We start from the raw sequence: 22,707 nt of genomic DNA on the forward strand, positions 1-22,707 counted from the left end.
CCAACATAAGCTACCTTCTGGCCAGCAGAAATTGGAGCCTTTTTCCCTGTGAAACTTCATATTTGTTTGGGGTGTTTTGTGATACCTTCACTCCAATGCTTATACTCAATTACTAGCTATTCCTAGTATTTGAAAGAAAGCTCCCCGAAAGGCCACCTTCACTTATATAGCTCCATCATCCCAAAGGCCCCTATTTGCCTCAACTTGCAAGCCAGCTTATATCGCTACCTTTCTTTGCTGTTTAGATAATCAGGCATCATTCCTTGACTTCTGAATTAGACCATAAACTTCTTACAGTCAGAAATAATGTCACGTGGTCTTTATAACATTGAATCATCCCTACTATTATCCCCATTTGAATAAATAGAAAGTGCTAATTGCTATAATAATAATAAATAGTAGCTAGCATCTACTGAGCACCTACCAGGTATTGCCTAAGCATACATTTATTTACTTCACATGTATGGATAACTGTACATACGTCATAATATATAATCACCTTACCTAGTAGATAAAGCAAACTCATAGAGTAGGTACTCTACTCCATGTTATAAATCAGGAGGATGATTCCTGGGAGATTAGGTAATTTATTCACGGACATATAGCCGGTGGGTGACAGAACCATGGTTTTAGCTCCAAGAGTTCGACTCCAAAACCGACATATCCACACGTGTTGGTATTTGATCTCTCCAATATCCTAGTGACTCTGACACCGATTTTTTTGTGTGATCTTAAGCACATCATCTCCTCTTTTTTAACTCCAGTTTTTCTGTCTCTAAAAAGATGCAGACAGACCAAAAGCCCCCAATTTTTCTGTCTATAAAAAGAGAAAGACAGCCCACACTCCTGCTCTGTCATTCTGTGGCTCAATGAAGACACCTCCAATAAAATCCCCTCTACAAAGCTCTGTTCATTCAAACTGTCATGCTAATTGGCCTGAACAACATTAGTAAGAACAATCTCTCTCTCCACCCCATCACCTTACTTTATCTTTATGGTTTTTCTGGGTGACAACTGCATATCCAGGAATAGAGCCTCAAACACAGGTGCCACCACAGGTGCAAATGTAACAACAACAAAGACAAAAACCCTGCCTTCTGAAGCTTAAGAATCTCCACATCTTAGTGTTTCCTTGACCTTGAGATACTTGAATTCAGCACATAAACTTATCTGGCCTCATAAACCTAACAGCAGGACCAGAATAAGTAAGGGGAAAACGTATAGGGCATCATTATCTGCTAATTCTTAAAAAGACAATTCCTCCCTATCACTTTCTGTAGAACAAATTTTCCTAATAGTTTTATCTGTTCTGCCTTTCCTCCGCCCTTCATTCTGTCCTCTCCTCCTCGGCTTTCTAAGTCCTCCCTTTCGTCATAAGTAAAGCAGGTTTTGCATTACCCTTTAAAACACACATCCTATTGTGCTGGTCTGAACTTGACATGAGAACCCTTGTTTGTGAGCTATGTGAAGAGAACCAATGGAGGCCTTGCCAATAAATAATAAAAGCCCAGTACAAGCAGGTTTGATTTTTATGTGAGGTGTCCAGAATACAAGTGTGACATAAAAATTTCTCAGGTGTGGCAATGCAGGCTTATGTCTCTAGAAAGCATAATTTAATCTCATCAAGTTATCACTTGACAATAGGTTATAAATCAACCATGGACAAGCAGGAAAGGCAGCTTGGATCTGCTGCCATGTTCAAAGTCAGCATTTAACCTAGAAATGACATGCCGCGTGTACTCAGCTCTATAACTCGACATCGAGAGCAGATCCGTTAATGGCATCTTTGCATTTGCTCAGTATCTTGCAGCCGTCTCAACAGTTTCTGGCATGAATACCCATAATAAGCAGATATACAATGAGGCCAATAAACACAGCTGGTGGAGGCATAGGAATAACAAGTACAGTGTCACCTGTCCATATGGGATGAAGAGATCTAGGGTCCAGGGATCCAGACCATATCTTGATCAGCTATGCCTGTGTCTTATTAGGGTTATAATAGGTTATAAAGGTTAAGGGCCTTTAACAACCTATGGTGAGAAAATAGTGCTAGATTTGCCCAATATGGTTGGCCAGACAAGTTTAAGTTTATAGTCAATCCTCAGTGATTCATTACTACCAGAGGATACTGTGCTTATCCCCAAATCAGCTCCATTTCGCTGGGATGATGTCACTTGGAAAATGAATAAAGCGAACTTACCTAACAGGTCTCTAATTATGCAATCAGTCAGTGATGGCCCTGAGTCCGGAACCCAGGTCCTCTGACTTCCATTGAGATGATTTTATATTTTTATCAGATTATTTTACAAAAAAAGGAAGAAGATACAGACCTACGGTTCTTAGAAAAGTTAGATCCTGAAGACAATACTAGAGAACAAGAATATTGGCTAGTATGGTCCCTGTGAAAGAAATAAAGCACATCTATGCATGGTTCTAGTTATTTGTTTAGCTATTATTATTACTTAATACTAGTCACTTACGTGATTATGGCATTTGGCTGATCAGTTCATTTGTTTCTTAAAAATTCTGTATGGGGGCGCCTGGGTGGCGCAGTCGGTTAAGCGTCCGACTTCAGCCAGGTCACGATCTCGCGGTCCGGGAGTTCGAGCCCCGCGTCAGGCTCTGGGATGATGGCTCAGAGTCTGGAGCCTGTTTCCGATTCTGTGTCTCCCTCTCTCTCTGCCCCTCCCCTGTTCATGCTCTGTCTCTCTCTGTCTCAAAAATAAATAAACGTTGAAAAAAAAAAATTAAAAAAAAAAAAAATTCTGTATGTCAGTGAGCCTTTTATACGCCATTCTTGTTTCTTCTCTCCAAAACAACTTCGACGTAAATGTGGAATTCTGTCACAAAGGTTTAAATAACTAACTTTTAAACTGTGCCTCTTGCAAGAAGCTCCTTTGAAGAAGCAGATATAGCAGAGTTGATGGGGCTAGGAGTCTAATACACGTTGTGGAAGACTTTGAGGTTAGCAGAACACTTTATCACCATGTTTTCCTTCTGCAAATTTCTATACTCGTGGACATAAAGGCCAGAATAATTAGATCACATTCAATAGTAATGCATACATCAGGCACTCAGTGTAGTGAGAACAGCAACAACAAGATTGCTGATATTCAATCCTGATTGTTAGGAAATAATTCCCCACCTCTTCCTACTTAATGACCCTCCTCCTCACTGATCTATTGTTTTTCAATCTCTGACAAGTGCTGCTGTGGAAAAGGAAAAAGAAAAAAGAAAAAACCTGGTCATTTCTCAAAGTGTGGTAGCTTTTAAACACCAGCAGATTTCACCCCTGCTATTATTATTATCTCATATAAGTATTAAAGTTCAGCCTTGGAATTTGTTACGCAGTGGCTCAAAAATGTTCTTAAAGACACCAGCTCTTCCCAGCTTTTGGCATTACGTCTTCTATCTGTTTCCTTTCAATCTTATGCCTGTCCCTCATCATCACAATATGGCTGCTGCAATTCCAGGCATCACAGAAGTCACCAAAATATTGAGGGGTAGAAGAAAAAGAAAGTTGCTTCAGTATGAATATTTACCAATGAGGAAAAGCTTGCCAAAAATCCTTCAAAGACCTCCCTTCGTGTCTCATTAGCCAAAATTATATTTAATGCTAACGCTTAAATCATTTACTGTCAAGGACAACGAAATTACCTATGATTGATTAAAACTGATCAACATTCCTCCCTGATGGGATAAAGTCAAGCTTGCAACCCTGCCTACAAAAGCCAACAGTATCTGTTCATTTGATGGAGGCAAGATAAAAATTCGAAACATGGCAAGACAAAATGGATCCCCAAGAAGTTAGAAACCATGGATCTCCAAGAAGTTAGAAGTTTTAAGAATGGAATAAGACCTAGGGTGACAAAACGTGGACTATAATTAAAGCAAGCAGCCGTAGCTTGCTTGGTAAAGAACACATATATGGCGTAACCTGAGAGCAAATACTATTGGGAATTTATTGGTGGGGTAATGTTTCTGTGTACCTATGCTTAAATTAGCAACCTGTACCGTCATGCACCATCACACCTCCCTCCCCTCAAAAAAAGGCTCAAATTAGATTTGCCAATGTCAACACTTCTAAGAACGTTAAGCAGCTTAAGTGCCAAATCTTTATTATTATCTCATGACCTCCCATGGAAAATGGTGATATGGACACTTAAAAGTCATTTTTAAAATATAATTAATGTTTGCTAGAGTGATCACCAACTGACACAGAGGCTCCAAATCACAGATCGGACATTGAACTTGGAAAGCAAGGAAAGAAATAAAAAGAAAATGAAAGCAGTACAAAAGAAATTAAGACATTCAGAAAGACATTTGTGAACATATCAATAATAGGCTTTTAGACATAGGCACTGCGGGCGTCCAGTGTAGACTCTGCAAAATGAATTATTTTTTAAAGTTTATTTTTAAGGGAGGCAGAGAGAGAGAGAGAGAGAGAGAGAGAGAGACAATCCCAAGCAGGCTTTGTGCTTTCTCCCCCATGAGATCATGACCTGAGCCCAAATCAGGAGTTGGAAGCTTAACCGACTGAGCCACCCAGGCACCCCTGCAAAATGAACTGTTAAACAGAGGATGCTTGATAGGCTGTTTGTGATGGCTGGAACAACTTGAGCTTTAGAATCAGACAAACCTAGGTTGAATTCCTGGCTTTACTCACCACTGACTTTGGACCTAATCTTTGTGATCATCAGCATACTCGTGTGGCATAAGGACAATAATGCAGGATTCTTGGATGATCAGTTCCGTGAAATAGTGAGGAAAGAGGGGAATGCCGGCACGGCCACCGAGATGATCCCAGCAAAGAGGTGATAGACCGCCTCCACATCTGGTTTCAGGCAACAACTCCGAGATGATGTCACTGGGTAGGTCACTGAAGCATTCATCCAGGCTTGAGAAGCAGTACAAGTTGTGACATGAGAGATGACTTAGAGATACGTGGAAAAGAGAGGCAAATCTAACATGTAGTAAAGCGGAGGGACTGAGGGAAGAGAGCGCGACACGAAGAAATATATGTCCTTCCTTGTCAAGCAGATTTTTCTCACGACTAAAAGTGATATTCTCTGCTGGACTCGTTATTACTTTCTCCATCACTTACATTCTATGCCTCCTACTTTCCTCACTTTAGTAACTCATTAACAAAGTTATGAGACACAAGGTTTATGAAAGTAAAGCTGCTTTTGGAAAGCTGTCTAGCAAAGTACTGTTCCCTAAAAGGGTGGGATGGAGTAGCATGAAGGGACAAAGCTACAGAAATACAATTTGTCAAATAATGAGATAACACTCTGCAAGAAATACTGCGCTTTGCTTTACAAAACGCCAAGCTCTCCAAATTCATATTCTATAGTTGGCAGCTTGAATTCCTCCCTCTAGTGAAGCTATTTTTTCACCCAGCTACTTCTACAAGATCCCAGAGTCGCCATCTTGCTCATTCTTGTTCAACTAATAAAATTCTTCTTTTCTTTTGGCAAATCCTTCTTTTGGGTTCCTTTCCTCTTTCTGGGATTTTTCTTGGACACTTCAATCCGTGCTGATCTCCCCCTCAGTTTATTTTGTACTTGGTATCTATTCTGGTCATTAGACTTTTACCACATGTATTTGTTTGCCCTATTATAATTACTTTCCATTTAAATATGTTCCATATTTTCAAGTAAGCACTTGGGTGATGGAACCTATGTCTTAGTATCCCTGACATTCATCATGGTATATCTTCCCAGCTGGTGTAGTGGCAATGGCCCTGAGCCCAGGAATAAATCTTGATTTAAACTTTGTACAAGTCAAAGGACAGAACGAAAGAAATAGAAATAAATGTAGAAAGGGTCTTAAATTACACATGAAATCATAGATTTGGGTTAATTAAGGATTAATATTGCAAACCCTAAAAAATCACTCAGAAAATAAAACAATAAGTGGGGCACCTGGGTAGCTCAGTCAGTTAAGCATCCAAATCTTGATTTCAGCTCAGATCATGATCTCACGGCTCATGGGTGCGAACCCTGCATCAGGCTCTGCACTGACAGTGTGAGGCCTGCTTGGGATTCTCTCTCTCTCACTCTCTCTCTCTGCCCCTCCCCTGCTTGCTCTCTCTCTCTCTCTCTCTCAAAATAAATAAATAAACTGAAAAAAAATTAACAAAATAAAATAAAACAAGGAGTAATGATAAGAAGTTAATGCCCAAGATGAAATAAAATACCAAATTAGTTCAAAAGAAGGTAGGAAGTTAGGAAAATGGGACTAAGAACAGACGAAACAAATAGAACAAAAGTAAGATGGTAAATGTAAACCAAATCCTATCAATAATTGCATTAATATAAATTCCTAAACCCTCCAATTTAAACACAGTAATTTTTCAGACCAAATAAAAAAGGATAATCCAACTTTATGTCATCTGAAAGAATCTCACATTAAATGTAAAAATGCAAGTAGATTAAAAGTAAAAGGAGAGAAAAAGGATGCCAATAACTAATCAAAAAAAGGTGAAATGACTATTATAATACCAGAAAAAATAGTCTTCAAACAGATATGTCAAAAATTATTAATGCAATAATTAATGTGACTTTATAGATTCCATAATTCCCAATCAAAATCTCAACAGGTTTTGGGGGGTTTTTTGGTCAAAATTGACAGCTGATTCAAAATTTTAGATGGAAATCTCTGGATTTTGAGACATCAACCTTAGATTGGAAGAGAAACATGCTTCCAACCAGAACAAAAAGAGAACATTAGGACAAATATCTGAAAATACACCAAGGAGAATGGGAAGAAATAGTCACAAATCCCATTAGATGGTGTCTCTCTACTCAACAGGCAATGAGATCATCAGCTGAATGAACTTTTGGACTCATTTTAAAGAGGGGGGATAATATTTTTGGAACATTCTCTGAGCTTAATCCAAGAATGAGCAGGATAGGGGCACAAAAAAGGATTCTGAGGAAAGATCTGAGACTTGAGGTCAAGTATGAAATGATGTACTTCTCGAGGCACCATTTTGGTGACTTATCTCCAGTGATTCTCAGAGACTAGGATATTGGACGATTCCAAGGCCCCAGTGAACACACTGTAGTGATCAGGAAGTTGATTTATGATGACAGCAGAGATAAAAGAGTGAGGAAGGTATGGTTTAATGAATGGGCATCCAAAAGTATTTTCTTTTTTGTGAGCTTGGAGAAGACAGGAAAATGTTACCTTCCATATACCATCGTTCTCTCTCTCTCTCTCTCTCTCTGTCTCTCTCACACACACACACAAGCATACACACACACACACACACACACACGCACACAGAGGAGACTAATTTAAAACTAATATTTGTTCGATGTAAGGAAACTTACTGTAGGATGAAATCAGCCACAGTGCTAGAGGATGGAAAACCTCTCTTTATAGGACATACATACAGATGATCTTAAAAATACATAAGAACTTGGAGTCCATGAAGATTAGCCTTCCATGTTTACAGAAGAGAAAACTGCATTTGAAGAAATTTTCCATATGTACATAACCCTGCAAATTCACAACTTTTCACGAGTGCATCAGAGAGCTGAGGTTTTAGGGTAACCAGCTAACCAGAAATCTAAAGAAAGACAGGCACTTGAAAGGAATTGGCAAGAAGAGAGAGAAATGTATCCTATGTCCCTGTTGCAGATCCAGCCTGACATATTTAAGATGAATTCAAAGTTGTCAATATTAAGGTCAAGTGTAGGCTAACAAAAAAACACAGAATCTCTGGGAACTAACGATGTAAAAACATTAGCAATTACTTCCAGGCTTTTCTCCACTCTCTAGCAATCCCACCCAAAATAAGTGAAGAGTTATATTTACCCCCTAAAACCTGTATGCAATTGTTCATAGCAGCTTTATTCACAATTGCTTAAAGTGAGAAACACCCTAAATGTGTTCCATGTACAACTGTACAATGGAATCCCATTTAGCAGTAAAAAGAAAAACTGTTGCACACAACATGGTGAATTTCAAATGCATTTTGCTAATGCTGCATACCGCATGATCCCATTTCTATGACATACGGAAAAGGCACACCCATAGGACCAGAGAAGAGGTCGATGGTCCCCAGGGGTCAGGGGAGAGAGAAGAGTCCACTACAAAGAGCCGTGTTGAGACTGCTCTGTAATTTGATTGACCTTTTACAGAGAATACTTATCATTCTACTGAACTCGTGTCCCATGGAATCCTTTTGGAAGATGCTGGCATAATAAAGAGGAAATCGGCTTTGGGGGTCCAAAACACTCAAGGCAGAATCCCTAGTTCTTGCAGAAATATGACCTTGGGTGAGCTATTAAACATCACTGAGTCTCAGTTTCCTCATCTGTTAAATAAGAGTTGTTGTCAAGATTAACAGAACAATGAATGTAAAATACTTTCTAAAATATTGATTCTTGCCCTTTCTTTCCCTTGCTCCTTCTGAAAGGTCACTCTTAATGTCAGCAAATCCTGGCATTATCAGCAGTCTCTCTCCTTCCAGAAATCTAATTTGCTATTTCCATGCGGTGTGCAAAGCCAGGTGATAACGTGTATTAGAATGTGTCTAATACATTCTCACCTATGTTTTGATGGAAGACCCTATGAATAAATCATGCATTCTTTTCTGCGATTTATGTTTTGGTGGAAGCTATCAATGGATTTAGCTGTGAGGAGCTTCTGAAGCAAGAAGCAGGGGAAATGAGCAGGAACGGAAAAATCTTGGATATTAAAAATAACCCCCCAGAAGGCAAAATGACCTCCATTTGTTTATGCTCCCAAGCCCACGCCGAACAAGCTGCCACACGGAACTTTATTACACAATGGCAGAACAAGATGATTTTGCCCGCATATTTAATAATGAGTTGGGGGTTTGAAAATGAGAAAGAAAAAGCTTGGGGCAATTTCTTGCAGTCTCCTGTCTCTCGCGCGGAAGGAAAGACAATTGCAGTAGCCTCCGGGAGGGGTGGGGAAAGGCTGAATAAATGAAGTGAGCAAACACAGGGGCAAAACTGAGAGAGAGAGACCCCCTCCCCACCCTAGCCCCTCCCTGGAAGATCCCAGCACGGATATTTAATCCGGTTTTTGCCTGGATCCTGTGCACTACAGATGAGGCTAGCATTTCCAGCACGTGTTGGAGGATGATGGCACCCTCTGAACAGACATGGAGAAGTTGGGATGAAGTGTCCACTGATGGAAGAAACTGAGGAGTTCGGTTCAGGCAGGCGAAGTTTAAGGCACCCGCAGGAGTGGAGATTGCAGTTAGAGAGAGAGGCTTGGTGCTCTGCTGAAGGCCTGGGCTCAAGAGAGGCATTTGGGAGAAATTCCTTTAGAAATAATAGTCTGAGCCAGGGAAGTGGTTGAAATAACCAAAACAGAGAGGACAGAGGGAGAGTCCGGGACAGGAAAAGAAGGTTGTAAACGATAGCGAGCGGAGGTCCGGCCAGAAGCTAAGAGAGGAAGTTCTAAAGAGGTGGCATCGGGGCCCTTGGGTGGCTCAGTCGGTTGAGCTCAGGTCACGATCTTGCAGTTCGTGGGTTCAAGACCTGCGTCCAGCTCTGTGCTGACAGCTCAGAGGCTGGAGCCTGCTTGGGACTCTGTGTCTCCCTCTCTCTCTGCCCCTTCCCTGCTTGCACTCTGTTTCTCTCTCTCTCTCTCTCTCTCTCTCTCTCTCAAAAATAAATAAAACGTTTTTTTTAAAAAAGGCTGCATCGATCAACAAGCTCAAATACTGTGATGCGGCCAGGAGGTGAGGCTAACCCAAGCAAGAGGGCTCCTCTCTCTGATTCCATACAAAACCTGGAGACTGGAGAAGGGACAGCCGCCCCACGATTCTTCCTTTTTTACTCTTGTGTTATTCTGTAGCTTAAAAACGCAGAGGGTGCAGCTAGCCCCAAACTCGAACCTGAAGCTCACACAGAATCGCAAGTTTAATAGAACATCTGCGAAAAGAAGATCAGGCCAGGCAAGAAAGGGGGAAGAAATCTGTGCTTCTCCCACTTTCTAAGAGAACCTTATACCTCATTTCACCCTGGGAGTCCGTTACCACCTCTGGCGTAGATGTGGGGAAAAGCATCAGACATTATGAATGTGATTCAAGTGGATGCTATTGGCTACCCACTAAATGCAAGGGTCCATGCTGGGAACCTAAAGCAGCAGATCTCAAGCTTTAGCTGGTCTCAGAATCACTCGGATGACTTGAAAAACACAAATGGCTAGTGTCCATCTCTCCCACTTCTATTTCAGTGGGTCTGGGGTGGGACCTGAGAATAAGCATTCCTAGCCTATTCCCAAATGCTGCTGCTGTGCAAGTCCACAGATTATATGTGGAGAATGACGGACCTAACGGTTCATCATAGGAGAACGCATGAGTGAGAGCTATTATTTCAGGAAGAAAAGTAAAGTACAAAATTCTGCGACGCGTTATGATCTTGAGATGGATCATTTTGACATCCTTCAAATGAAAATCAAAATTCACCTCGTATCCTCACAGGCCACATGCTTCTCACCTTCAGGAACAAGTCTGGAAGAAAAGCCACTCATGTCACCCATGGATGAAAATCCTTTCGTATTCCCCATAGATGAAAAGACCTTGCATCACCTGTAGATAATAAATAAATAAATGCACCTAAATCTTCTTATCTAATCCTTCCCAGATCTTCTGGAAGAAAAGACTTCTACTTCATTGGGTAATTCCTTCTCTCCCTATTCCACATAACCAGACTCAAATTCGTACTAGCATTTTTTCTAACTCACGTTGGATAGTGAACTTCCCAAGAGCAAGGATCTAATTTATTTAACTTTATATGCCCAGTACTGGGCGCAGAACCTAGCCCACTCTTTAACTGAGGAAGGAAAGAAGGACAGAAGGAGGGAAGAGAAGGAAAAAGGAAAGGAAGGTGGGAAAGAAGAAAGGAAGAGAGGGAGGAAGGAGTCTGGTTTAATCCTAGACTCTGCTCTAGTCACCACAGGCCACTGGGCAGCTGGTCCTTGGCATGATTCCCCCCGCTGACCAGCAGGACTTGCTATTGGACAGTTCTCCTCTGAACTAGTCTATTTCTATCCTTCAACTTTTACTTGGCCCTCCCTGTCCTCCTCCCCCTTCCCCTGGTTCTATCTATGGGCTCCCGCACAACCTGCCCCTTCTAGCAGAATGGTCGCTTAACAGCCTTAGCCAAAACAAGTTCCATGGCACCGGAGCCACCCAGGCCAAAACCCAGTTGTCTCCAAGCTCCCCATCTCCTTGGTGGCATGTTCCCAGGCAGTCTCCAAGGCCTCTTAACTCTCCCTGTAGGTGATTTCTCCTGGGCCCCTGCTTTCCCAGCCTCATTAGTACTGTATTTATGCCTAGACTGTTAAAGCAACCTTGTAACTGGGATCCCTATTCCACTATTTCCCTCTTCCACCTAATCCCACACACTGTGGCCACATTAATCATCCTTAAACACCACTTTCATTATCAGAGTAGCAGTTACTCTATATTAAGCACTTAATATGTGTACAATGTAATGCTAGACATTTTATATGCGTTATATCATCCCGTTCTCACCCCATGAGATGTGTATGATTATCCCCATTTTAGAGATGAGGTAACTAAAGCTTACTCATCTATAAAGACTTGCTTACAGCACTGTGTTTCTGGTCCTCCACAATTTAACCTACATTCCAAATGCTTGCTCTCACCTTTCTTCTCTTCAAAACCTCTGTTCCCGTCAAACTGGTTTACTACGCCTACAGATATGCCCTCACCTCCCCACGTTTATGTTGAGTGCATCTCTCAGAGCCAACACAGATCACCAACCACACAAGTACAGGGCCCATTGAAGAACTTGCAGTCCTGACTAGCAAGGCCAAAGCCACTGTGTAAAGCATATTCTGCTTCCAAGAAAGCTGTGAGCACAACCAACTCATTGAACTTGACCACTGTAGCCGTTCAAACCACTCCAGCTTAAGCTCAGAGATTCATGCTATCCTATTCCTTGATTGCTGAAGCTTCTCAGCCCCTTTGTCCTGCTTCACTCAGATCATTCCTGAGTCTGAGAATGATCTAACAAACCCTAGAAATATACATGCACCATCATATGGTTGAATGGCCACATAGGTCACCAGAAACTCAAATACACAGCAACTTGAACAATAATCGTATAATAGTATACTTCTGATAGATTGATAAATGGTAGATAAGTAGAGAGATAAATAATAAATAGAATATAGAGACATATAGGTGATAAATACATAGATATATCTGATAGATGATAGACAGATGATAGATAGATAGATAGATAGATAGATAGATAGATATGTTGAGAAATTGAGAGATAGACAAACTATAAGTCAGGGCAGGGTTTTCCAGAGAAAGAGAACATTTATATATGCATTTATATATGTGCATTTAATATGTACTTATTAATACATAAGTATTAAGTGCACATAAATAAATACATATGAGATTTATTATCCATATATCAATGTATAGGAGATTTATTAGCTCATGCAATTATGGAAACTAGTAAGTCCCAGGATCTGCCTTCTGCAAGCTAGAGACCCAGGACAGCTGGGAGTACACTTCAGTCTGAGTCCAAAGGTCTGAGAACCAGGGCAGTCAATGGTGTAACCCTCAGTCCAGAGACTGGGGAAGGTAAGATATCCAAACTCAACAGTGAGGTAGGAAGTAAAGGGAGCAATTCCTCCTTCTTGTGCATTTTGTTCTATTTAGGCCCCCAGTGGATTGGATGGCGTGTACCCACTTTGGGAAGGGCGATCTAGTTTGCTGAATCCACCCATTCAAATGCTAATCTCATCTAGAAATACCCTCAGACACACCAGGAAATACTATGGAACCTGGGCACCCGCTGGCCAGTCAGGTTGACACATGCAATGAACCATCACAGATAGATACAACGTATGTTGTCTGGGTATGTGCCTTCTTTGTCACTCGCACCCCCTGGGTTAGACATATGCATTCATTCACAGATCGTGGAGTTTACTTTGTGCAGTGTTCTTTCCTGACGTGACCTCTTGGTTCACTCCCTCACAACACTCAGATCTCCACTAGAAGCTTCCTCTTCGGAGAGGCCATCTTGGACTGCCCTAACTGCGGGGCTCCCTTCACACCGCTTCCCTCTTCTTCAGAGACTTCAATCTCTACCAGGTCCCTCTACCACACGCACCTTTGCCTCACTCACACACAAGCTCGGTGAATTCACGCTGTTCCCTGTGGTACTCTCAGAATCTAAAACAATACCTGACACTTAAAAGGCCCTCAGTAAATATTCGTGGAGAGATTAAACTTAGGGAAGACGACTGCAAAGTAATAAGGAATAAAAGCCCCATTTGACAATGGTCTTCTTTTAATCCAAATGTATATACAATATCGAGGTTTTCATGTTATGGAAATGAGTGATACTATCAAGGAAAATACTCCTGCCTTTTTCCATTTGCTAATCAGTGTGCATTTAACCTGGTTTCTTTTCCATTGCTCACCTGGTGGCATAGGACCAAAGTGCAGGTATAACTTCTTATAATAGTGAGACACTTCTGGAGGATTGCCTGGTCGTTGGAAAACGTAGCCGATAGACTCAAACAGACGTCCAGGCATCAAAGGATGGTGACCAGACATGTACCTGTCCTATTTTATGCCAGATGGCAGGAGGTGTTTTTATAAAGAATTTTATAATTTTTATAAAGAATTAGAAAGGGAAGCCAAAAGTTGGATGGGAAAATAGAGGTTGAAAAGTAAACAAAAATGATTCACACTTCCTCAGAAGACAAGGGAGTTTTCTTAAGGATCTGCCTGATTTCAAGAGAGAGCTGGGGTTTTCGTGTCATCCTCTCCCCAGTCCACGACCATCCTTGTGTTTCCATATTTCCTTTCTATGCCCATGTGGCAAAATTTTACCATTTCAGGACATAATGATGACAAAATAATTGGTGATGATACACCCTACCCCGAACATAAGACAGCTGTGCAAACCTTCAGACGGACCCAAGGGAGACTTGGGGCTTCAGTGCTTCCGAGAAAATCAGGACACTCTTTGATCAACCCCAGGAAGCCAACCCCCCACTCTCTTCAGCATCACCCTCCCAGGAAAGCCACAGATATATCGATTTCAGGAATGTGCTAGCCAAGATATGTGCTGGATAAATGGGGAAAAGCAAGAGAAAACCCTCATGAAAGAGCTTGGGGGCTGGCCGCCAAATGTAACCGCACCCTTTCTTAAAGGGTGTTTGTGCAGGTGCGGGGGCAGCCAATTCTGAAAGGACCTTTGGCCCTTTGGCCTGCCCTGGCCCTCTATAGTTTGGCCATGCTGCACCATGGCCTAGCCAAAGCCAGGCATAGAGGGGAAACCTACCTCTTCCCTTAAAATTTGTCTTTCTCTACGATGTGTAACATCACACCATGTTTTGTTTTGTTTTGGTTTCTTACATGATGCTACTTGGGCAAAATATTGGAGAATTTTTGTTTTTGCTTTTTCTCTCACCTTTGTTTTTTATGGAATGAAGCCTTTGAAAATTACTAGGCAACAGAAGCACAAGCAAATAGAGAATGGCACGTAGTAAGCCCAAAACAAATTCGATCAATCATGTATTTTGTACCTACTACATTCAAGACACATAGTAAATGGACACTTGGGATAATGGAAGAAAGAACTGTAGAAATCGGGACGTTTTCCCAATAATGTTTTCTGAAATGTATTCTGTTGTCTAGAAACAAACTAGTGATGATTTGAAATTCGAAAAGGACATTTCTTCTTTTAAATTAGCATTCGAATGAAAATTAGACTAACCATGCTCCAGAAAAAGATGATTCCACACACATTTCTATCTTCTATTTGCCCCATCTAGATCTACTTTCTATCCTTCTCCACCCTGTTCTATGCCTTAGGAGGCTGGTCTCTATGGCTATAATTATAACAAGGAACCTTTTGTCCTCTGGGTCTTGGTTGTGTTTAGCCAATGGGAGGGTCTGGCAGGAAACTGGAGAAAGGAGAATAAGGTTGGGGTAGTTATTTCTCAGAAATCTTCCTATGGTCAATGAAAACCAACTCTGTCATTAGCCAACTCCTCTTTAAGTTGGTCTCATCCATGTAACTCTTTTCCTGGGCTCCAGTAATTGTTCAATTTTTTTGCCTGTCAGCCCTGCATGTCTACTGGGCTTGTAGTTTCCCCGCAGCCTACTCATAGCTTTGCAAATACTCTCTTTATAAAACTCTCTTCAAGGGTCCTGCCTGCTTCGTGCTAGGACCAGAGCTAATCCATATCTCAATCCTGCTAATGGAGGATATGGACCAGAGTGAGGTGAAGGAGCCAGAGAAGATAAAGAGATAGAAAGTACAGAAGAAAGAGCAAGAAACGTGCAATATGATCTTTATCTTGGACTAGGTGGCAGAGTGTGAGACACAGAGTCCAGACATAAAGGATTAATCATGAGCGCCGGGGTGGCTCAGTGGGTTAAGTATCAGACTTCGTCTCAGGTCATGATCTCACAGTTCGTGAGTTCGAGCCCCGCGTCTGGCTCTGGGCTGACAGCTCAGAGCCTAGAGCTGGCTTCGGATTCTGTGTCTCCCTCTCTCTTTCCCCGCCCCTTCCCATCCCCCACTCACACACACACACACTCTCTCTCTCTCTCTCTCTCTCTCTCTCTCCAAAATAAATAAACATTTAAAAAACTTTTTTAAAAAGTCTTCAATGGAGGCATCATCTTCTTGGACTGCAGGAAAAGACACTGAAGCAGTTGCATGTATAAAGACTTTGTCAGTGTGTGGGCTGTAAATAAAGGTGGTTTATACCTGGTAGTCATGATTTTCATGGTGAGGCCATTTGCTAAAAGCAGATGAGATGTGAGGAAGATAAAGGATGTGAGGATTGCATCGAAACTTTAGAATAGCCACTGCAGGAAGGGAAAGCGTTTTCTCTGATGCAGGGAAACTGGATTCAAAGGAAGTCCAGGTGATTCTGGAAATCATGATTTGTCATGGCATCAGTCCACCTAGGGGTGGTGATTTTTTTCCAGCAGCTCTCAGAAGTCCTGACAAAAGAATGGAAAAGCAGATAAACAAAAATGATTCAATGGGCAAATTCAAGACAAGAAAGAAGGGACTACTGAGGTACCAGTACAATGATTTAAAACAGTATGGGTTCTGGAGCTGGACAGAAACTCAGTGCAACTCTTTCCAGCCACATCGCCTGCGGCAAGGTATCTAAACTTTCTCGGTCATAGTTTCCTTCATCTGTGAATTGGAGATAATATAGTATCTAACCATAGAACTTTTTTTAGAATTAAATGTGTTATATATACGTAAAGTGGCTAATTACATACCAAATGCCTAGAACATGCCAAGTAAATGTTACCTTTTGTTATTACTAATCAAGTGTTGAGAGTGGTTGGGGAAAGTAAGAGTTAATAATGGATTGGAGGTCTCGGCTAGTATGGGGATGAAATCAAGCCCTGAAGGAGTCTTGTAGACAGAAGAAAAGGAAGGAAATGACAGAATGGAGATCATAGTGAGGTCCGAGCTGAGTACTGGGGACAAGAGGAAGGGCTAAAGGCATAGAGAGTTGTTGATTATTGAAGTTTACGCCTTCAGAGGTGATGCAGAGTGTTGGCCTAGGCTAGTATCTTCAGACCTGTGGGACACAACGGTCTCCTCCACAGTCAGATGACACAGGACCGGGTCGGATTACAATACCCTCGAGTAACAAAGAAGAATGCCCTGAAAGTCAGACAATAACAATGGTCAAATTGGCAAAGGGGAGGGGAGAAACTCTTGATGGCATAGTCATGCCCTGTGAGGCGAGAAGAGCTGCTGTCTCTAGTCAAGAGAGCTGTGAGAAGATGGCATCCTTCGGAAAAGTTCCAGGTTTCTGTTAAAACACAAAATGAAGTAATCCCAAACAGCAAGCCATAGAGTGCTTTCTCGATGAAGTAGTGTATGACTAAATCTCAGTTTCGTTTCTAAAATATGTGTGTTTTGACTTAGAGTAAAATAAAGGGTGTGCTTCATTCTTTAAGTGGGAAAACTTAAAATGTACGTATGATAAAACATTTCCATACACATACGTAATTATAAATAATTGTCATCACAGATACCGATTTTAATTTTTCCCTTGTTTGGTTTGAGAACCCAATATAAAAGTTGTTCTTCAGGGGCGCCTGGGTGGTTCAGTGAGGTAGGCATCCAACTTCGGCTCGGGTCAAGATGTCCTGGTTCGTGAGTTCGAGCCCCACATCAGGCTCTCTGCTGTCAGCGTGGAGCCTGCTTCGGATTCTCTGTCTCCCTCTCTGCCCCTCCCCCACTCACGCACATGTGCTTGCTCTCTCTCTCTCTCTCTCTCTCTCAAAAATAGACATTACATGTTTAAGTTATACTTCAATGAAAGTTATAATATGAACTTCAATAGTGTACTGACACAAGCAAAACATTTCACTTGAAAGCCCTTCTTTATCACATACCACTCAAAAATAATGAAATAAATACTGAACCCCAAAAAAAGGCTCAAAAGAATTACATAATATTGCAAAGAGGGGTCATAAGTTTAAAAATGTGGTTAGGGGCGCCTGGGTGGCGCAGTCGGTTAAGCGTCCGACTTCAGCCAGGTCACGATCTCGCGGTCCGGGAGTTCGAGCCCCACGTCGGGCTCAGGGCTGATGGCTCAGAGCCTGGAGCCTGTTTCCGATTCTGTGTCTCCCTCTCTCTCTGCCCCTCCCCCGTTCATGCTCTGTCTCTCTCTGTCCCAAAAATAAATAAACATTGAAAAAAAAAATAAAAAAAAATAAAAAATAAATAAATAAATAAAAATGTGGTCAAGTTAAGTGAAGTTGAGAAGTGTTGGAAAGGACTGTGAAGAGACTAAAAATGGAGAGGAACTTGTTGCTGGTGTGGTGCTGTCTATGGCAGTGGGGAGAGTGGTGGAACAGTGAGCTTGAGGTGACAAGAGTAGGAAGCAGGTAGACGGGACTGGGGAGGCTGCACTGTAGGCGACGTGGTGACAGATTTCGAAGAGCACCAGGACTGACTGGACACAAGGTTTCATTGGTGGCAGGCAGAGTCTTCCAGGGGACCAGGGCCATGGTGAACTTGCAGAGTGTGACCTGCCCAATAGACCACAAGTGTTGTTGGTTCTAGAATCTAGACAGAACCCTGGTGAGGCGCCATGTTGGTGACCCTGACGAGGAGATAGCATTATGGGGGAGGAACCACTATGTCTGAGGACAGACTCTGCACAGAGAGTGGAGGCAGCTTCAGGGACCATTGCCTGCTGGTAGAATTCTCTGTGGCTCAAAGATACAGGGATCTGAGGTTTGCATGGCCCTGGGGAGTGCTACAGGGGGCTGGGGACACTGGGCTCTGAGAAGGACGCCCCTGGCCACAGGTTAAACACAGGAGATTAAAGACAGAGATCGACTTGCAATGCCTCTCACATCCCAGTGTTAAAGAGAGCAAATCCTGAGTTCCTATCACAGTCATTGTTTCCTCTTTCCTTTTCTTCTTCTTGTATCTAAGTCTGAATACAGATGTTCGCTGAACCTTTTTCTGGTGGTCATATCACATGATGTAAATGAAACCACCATGCTGCATGCCTTAAACGTATGTAGTGATGTGTATCAATGATTTCTCAATAAAACTGGGAAAAAAATAAAGCAAGGAGAGTTTTTTAAAAGTGTAAATCTATACAGAAAAAGCAAATAGAAATACTGAATTCTCCCCACCACCCCCCCTGCCCACCAGGAAAAGACTGGATAATTCCTAGACAGCCTAGTCAGGACGGCTGAAAAGAACGTCAGCACAACAGAGGGTCGGAGTCCCACGTGGGAATTACAGGAGAGTTTACAAACTGAACAGTCAGAGACACAGATCTATCCTCTATTTGACTCATAGAATAGAAACAGCCACACTCATAAGCCCCCGGCAGAACATTAGAAGACCATATTCTGGATGAACTGACCAGCCCTGTTTATCCAGCCTGGCCCAGTCACCCTACGGTGAACCCTTCAGCCGGCAGGCCTTGCACAGAGGTTACCTTTTCCAAACTTCACTTTCAAATATTAAATGCTGCCATGGATCATAAGATATCTGAGGAAAGCCTGAAAATGATGGACAGAGACCAAAACAAACAAACAAAAAGGCCCTGGGGGAGACAGAAGAAAAAAAATGTTTTAATTATCATTAATGTCCTCATAGAGATAAGAAAAGATATTGAATCCATGAAAAAGAACATAATGCTATTTTTAAAAAGGAACATTCCAAGAACAAGAAAATTCTTGGAAGTTAAATATATGAGAGCACAAATAAAACACTCAATACAAGGAAGCTGGGAAAGGAGATAAAATATTTTAAAGGGTAAAACAAGGTATTTAAAAAAGAAGAAACTCAAGTCGTATGAAATTTGGAGAATCAGACTAGTATTTTCAAAGTCCAAGGATTTTGATACCCAGAAAGAAGAATTAATTAATATGGTAGTAACAAAAGACTTCACAAAACTATAGATCATGAGTTTCTATATTGAAAGGGCCTACCAAGGCTCCAACACAATACCTTTTAAAAAAAAAAGAAGAAGAAGAACCAAAACACTTTCCAAGAGAAAATACAAATCACGTGAAGGGATAGAAATTAGAATGACAATGGCTTTCCCAGTGGCAATTCTGGAAGTTAGTGAGACAATGAATTAATTCCTTCAAACTTCTGAGAGAAAATAATTTTTACTTAGAAGCCTACACCTAGCCAGAATTTCAAACTGGAAACTAAAATAAAGATATTTTTAGACACATTATGTGTCAGATAATTTACCTCCCAAGCTACGGAGCACTACTTTCTGCCAAAACAAAACAAAAATGAAAGAGATGATAACTCAGAATCCAGAAAATTTGGGAGCATCGGGAGCAAAGAGAAGATTCTAAAGCCATCTAAAGAGTTAAAACTTACGTGGGGCGCCTGGGTGACTCAGTCGGTTACGCATCCGACTCCTGGTTTGGGCTCCGGTCACGATCTCACGGTTTGTGAGTTAGAGCCCCACGTTGGGCTCTGTGCTGACAGTGTGGAGCCTGCTTGGGACCCTCTCTTTTCCTCTCTCTCTGCACCTCCCCTACTCACGCTCTCTCCCAAAAAATAAAAAAATAAACTTAAAAAAAAAAAGTTAAAACTTGCCATTTCCAAAAAATCAGGAATCAACATATATCAGCCTCTTATACTGCGTGCTGGAAGAACAGGGAACACAAGTCTTTAAAATTCTTAGGGAAAATAACTTTCAACCTAGAAATCTCTGTTCAACTGAACTATCAATCAAGTGTCGGAGTAAGTAAACATTGGTTTGTGCCCATGCTATCTAGGGTTAGTTATTAGGACTATCATCTCCTCCTATGGGGAAGCTAATGGTCTCTGTCCTAAGGCCACACCTACCTGCTAGCCATTTGCAAGCAGCCTTATTATATATGGCACTAACTGTGCAATGTACAAGCAAAGGACGTAAAAGGGGGGAGATTTACATGAAGCATGATAGCAGTATTCCCTGGAGCTGTTCAGTTTTGCAACGGGACACACGCCTAGCAGGCATGGAGAGATCAGCTCCTAAAGTAGGGTTAGGTCTGAAGGTTATAGACCCGTGAGATAATATTCAGTATCCTGTGTTTGGGAAAAAGGCAAACAGCAATCTGCCACTTAATAAATAAGTCCAATTATCATAAAAATAATGCTGTGGCACTGTGCCTGCTGGCCACCTCAACATACATGGGCTGCTCATATTTTCCCTCCTTTACAGACTTCCAATTCTAAATAAATGTGGAAAGAGTCACAAGCACAGTTTTTAGATTCTTCAAAGAATTACTCATTCTGGATTCTGGAGCATTACCCAACCTGTTATCTATAATTCATTAGTAAAAGCATAGGCTATGATCTCTTTGGGGTGGGGTAGGGATAAAAGAATAAAGTACGATGTGAGAGCTCATTGGATTGTATTTCAGAGGAAACCTCTCTGGACTTGATGTCTGAGTTAGCCAATCTGAAATTTAAAACCGCAAAGCAAAGCACACACCAATTAAATTCAAAAGAAAAGCCAATAAAAAATATTTCATCAGAAAATTTCAGAACCTCAAAAGCTATTATAAAGTGAATATCAGACATTTAAAGGCCTATAAACTAGGTACGGATTTAGACTTTAACAATTATTTCAAACAACATTCAGGTACCACCACATTTATGCACTTTTCAGTTGTTAAAGTCTCTTAAAGGTGTCTTGTGTATATCAATCACCCTCTCCGCTTTTTCAAAAATCCTACCCTTCACCAGAAGTATCTTCCCTCCGATCCAGACCTGACCCGACCTCCAGAACCAAGTGAAAACTTCAGTATCTTCACCTAAGCCTTTCCTGACCTCCCTGTCCTATGGGTCTCATCTGCCACTACCTTGGTTCATGCCTAATGAAGTAGCAGGTCTTTGCTTCAGTTAGGTTTTAAGCTTCTTGAGAGCAAAAACCTTACCGTGGATTCCATGTATCCGACGGCACTTAGCTGAGTACGGGAACATAGTAGGCCTTCAGTAGATACTCTCCAATTATGTTACGATGTGATACAACAGAAAAGGAATGTTTCTTTCCTTTCAGCAGGGCCAAGTGTTTCTTTAATTAGGAGCATGATGTACAACCACATATTCAAAACTTGAGCTAACCCTTGCCTAAAAAGGAAATAAAAATGCCATACCATGTTTTTGCGGACATGTTCATGACGTTTACACGACAGCATTTGATAAAGACTTAAAGAGTGTCTAAAACGTGGCTGTAATTCTACCCACTGCAGAAGCAGAGTTTGAAACTTTTCCTCTTGACATCCTTCTTGTCTTGCATGACATGACACTCGGCCAGGTTTCCTCCTACCGTCTGGTTATTCTTCTTCTATTTTAGCTAGGAGCTTTTTGTCCACTTGACCTTGAAACACGGGAGCTCCTCTAGGGTCAGTTCCTAGGATCACTTTCTACACTTTTTTCTAAGCTATCTTTTATCTAAGCCCATGGTCTCAAATACCACGACAGTTCTAAAGTTTTCACCCAGAGCCCAAACATCTTTTCCGGGCTCTACAATTATATATTTAACGATCTCCTTTGTTTGAACATCTCGTAAGCACCTCAATTCAACTTACCCTAAGTTAAACTGATCTACTTACTTTCTCAAAATAGAAGAAATTCAATGAATGGCCTCACCACCTGCCCTGTCCTATGCGCCAGGAACTCTGATTATACTTGACTCTCTCGATCATTAATCTCCCCCAACTAATCTGTTGTCAGATTCCCTTTCCCATATCTGACCTACCGTCACGTAAACACATGTACCCCTCCATCTCCTCTGCCGTCATCCCGTCCATCCCATTGTCATCTGTTGCCTGAGTTAAGCCAGAGCCTCGTAACTAGTCTCTCTGGAGCCAATCTTGTCACCCTTCCAATCCATCCTCCCTGAAACAACCAGCATAATCTTTTGACAAAAATGTGGTATTACTTCCAGACTGAAAACCTTCCACTGGTTTCTCACTAGGCTTAAAATAATATCTGTAGTGGATGCCATGATGTGTAATCGGGTCTTCCCCTTCAAAACCAAGGCTTTCGTTCCCCCAGCTGCTGGCCATGAAGCAGCTGATAGGTCTCAGCTGAATCTCTCTCCAGGACTTGGCCTCAGATAAGAAGACCCTCCTCAATCTAGATCACACACTCTTCTTCAGGGAAGTCCCCATTCAACCAGCAGTCAACT

At 41.7% G+C, this 22,707-nt stretch overlaps 1 long non-coding RNA gene across 1 annotated transcript; it reads right to left on the reverse strand.

Annotated features, from left to right (window-relative positions):
* Positions 1–2,887: 2,887 nt before the first annotated feature.
* Positions 2,888–21,634, reverse strand: LOC123582731. Its single transcript, XR_006704529.1, has 3 exons — positions 21,452–21,634; positions 15,768–16,006; positions 2,888–3,461 (listed from the first exon to the last, which is right to left on the reverse strand). It is a non-coding gene; the product is annotated as an uncharacterized LOC123582731 (long non-coding RNA).
* Positions 21,635–22,707: the final 1,073 nt, after the last annotated feature.

The sequence above is a fragment of the Leopardus geoffroyi genome, chromosome B1, assembly GCF_018350155.1.
Source record: "Leopardus geoffroyi isolate Oge1 chromosome B1, O.geoffroyi_Oge1_pat1.0, whole genome shotgun sequence".
Classification (NCBI taxonomy): Eukaryota; Metazoa; Chordata; class Mammalia; order Carnivora; family Felidae; genus Leopardus; species Leopardus geoffroyi.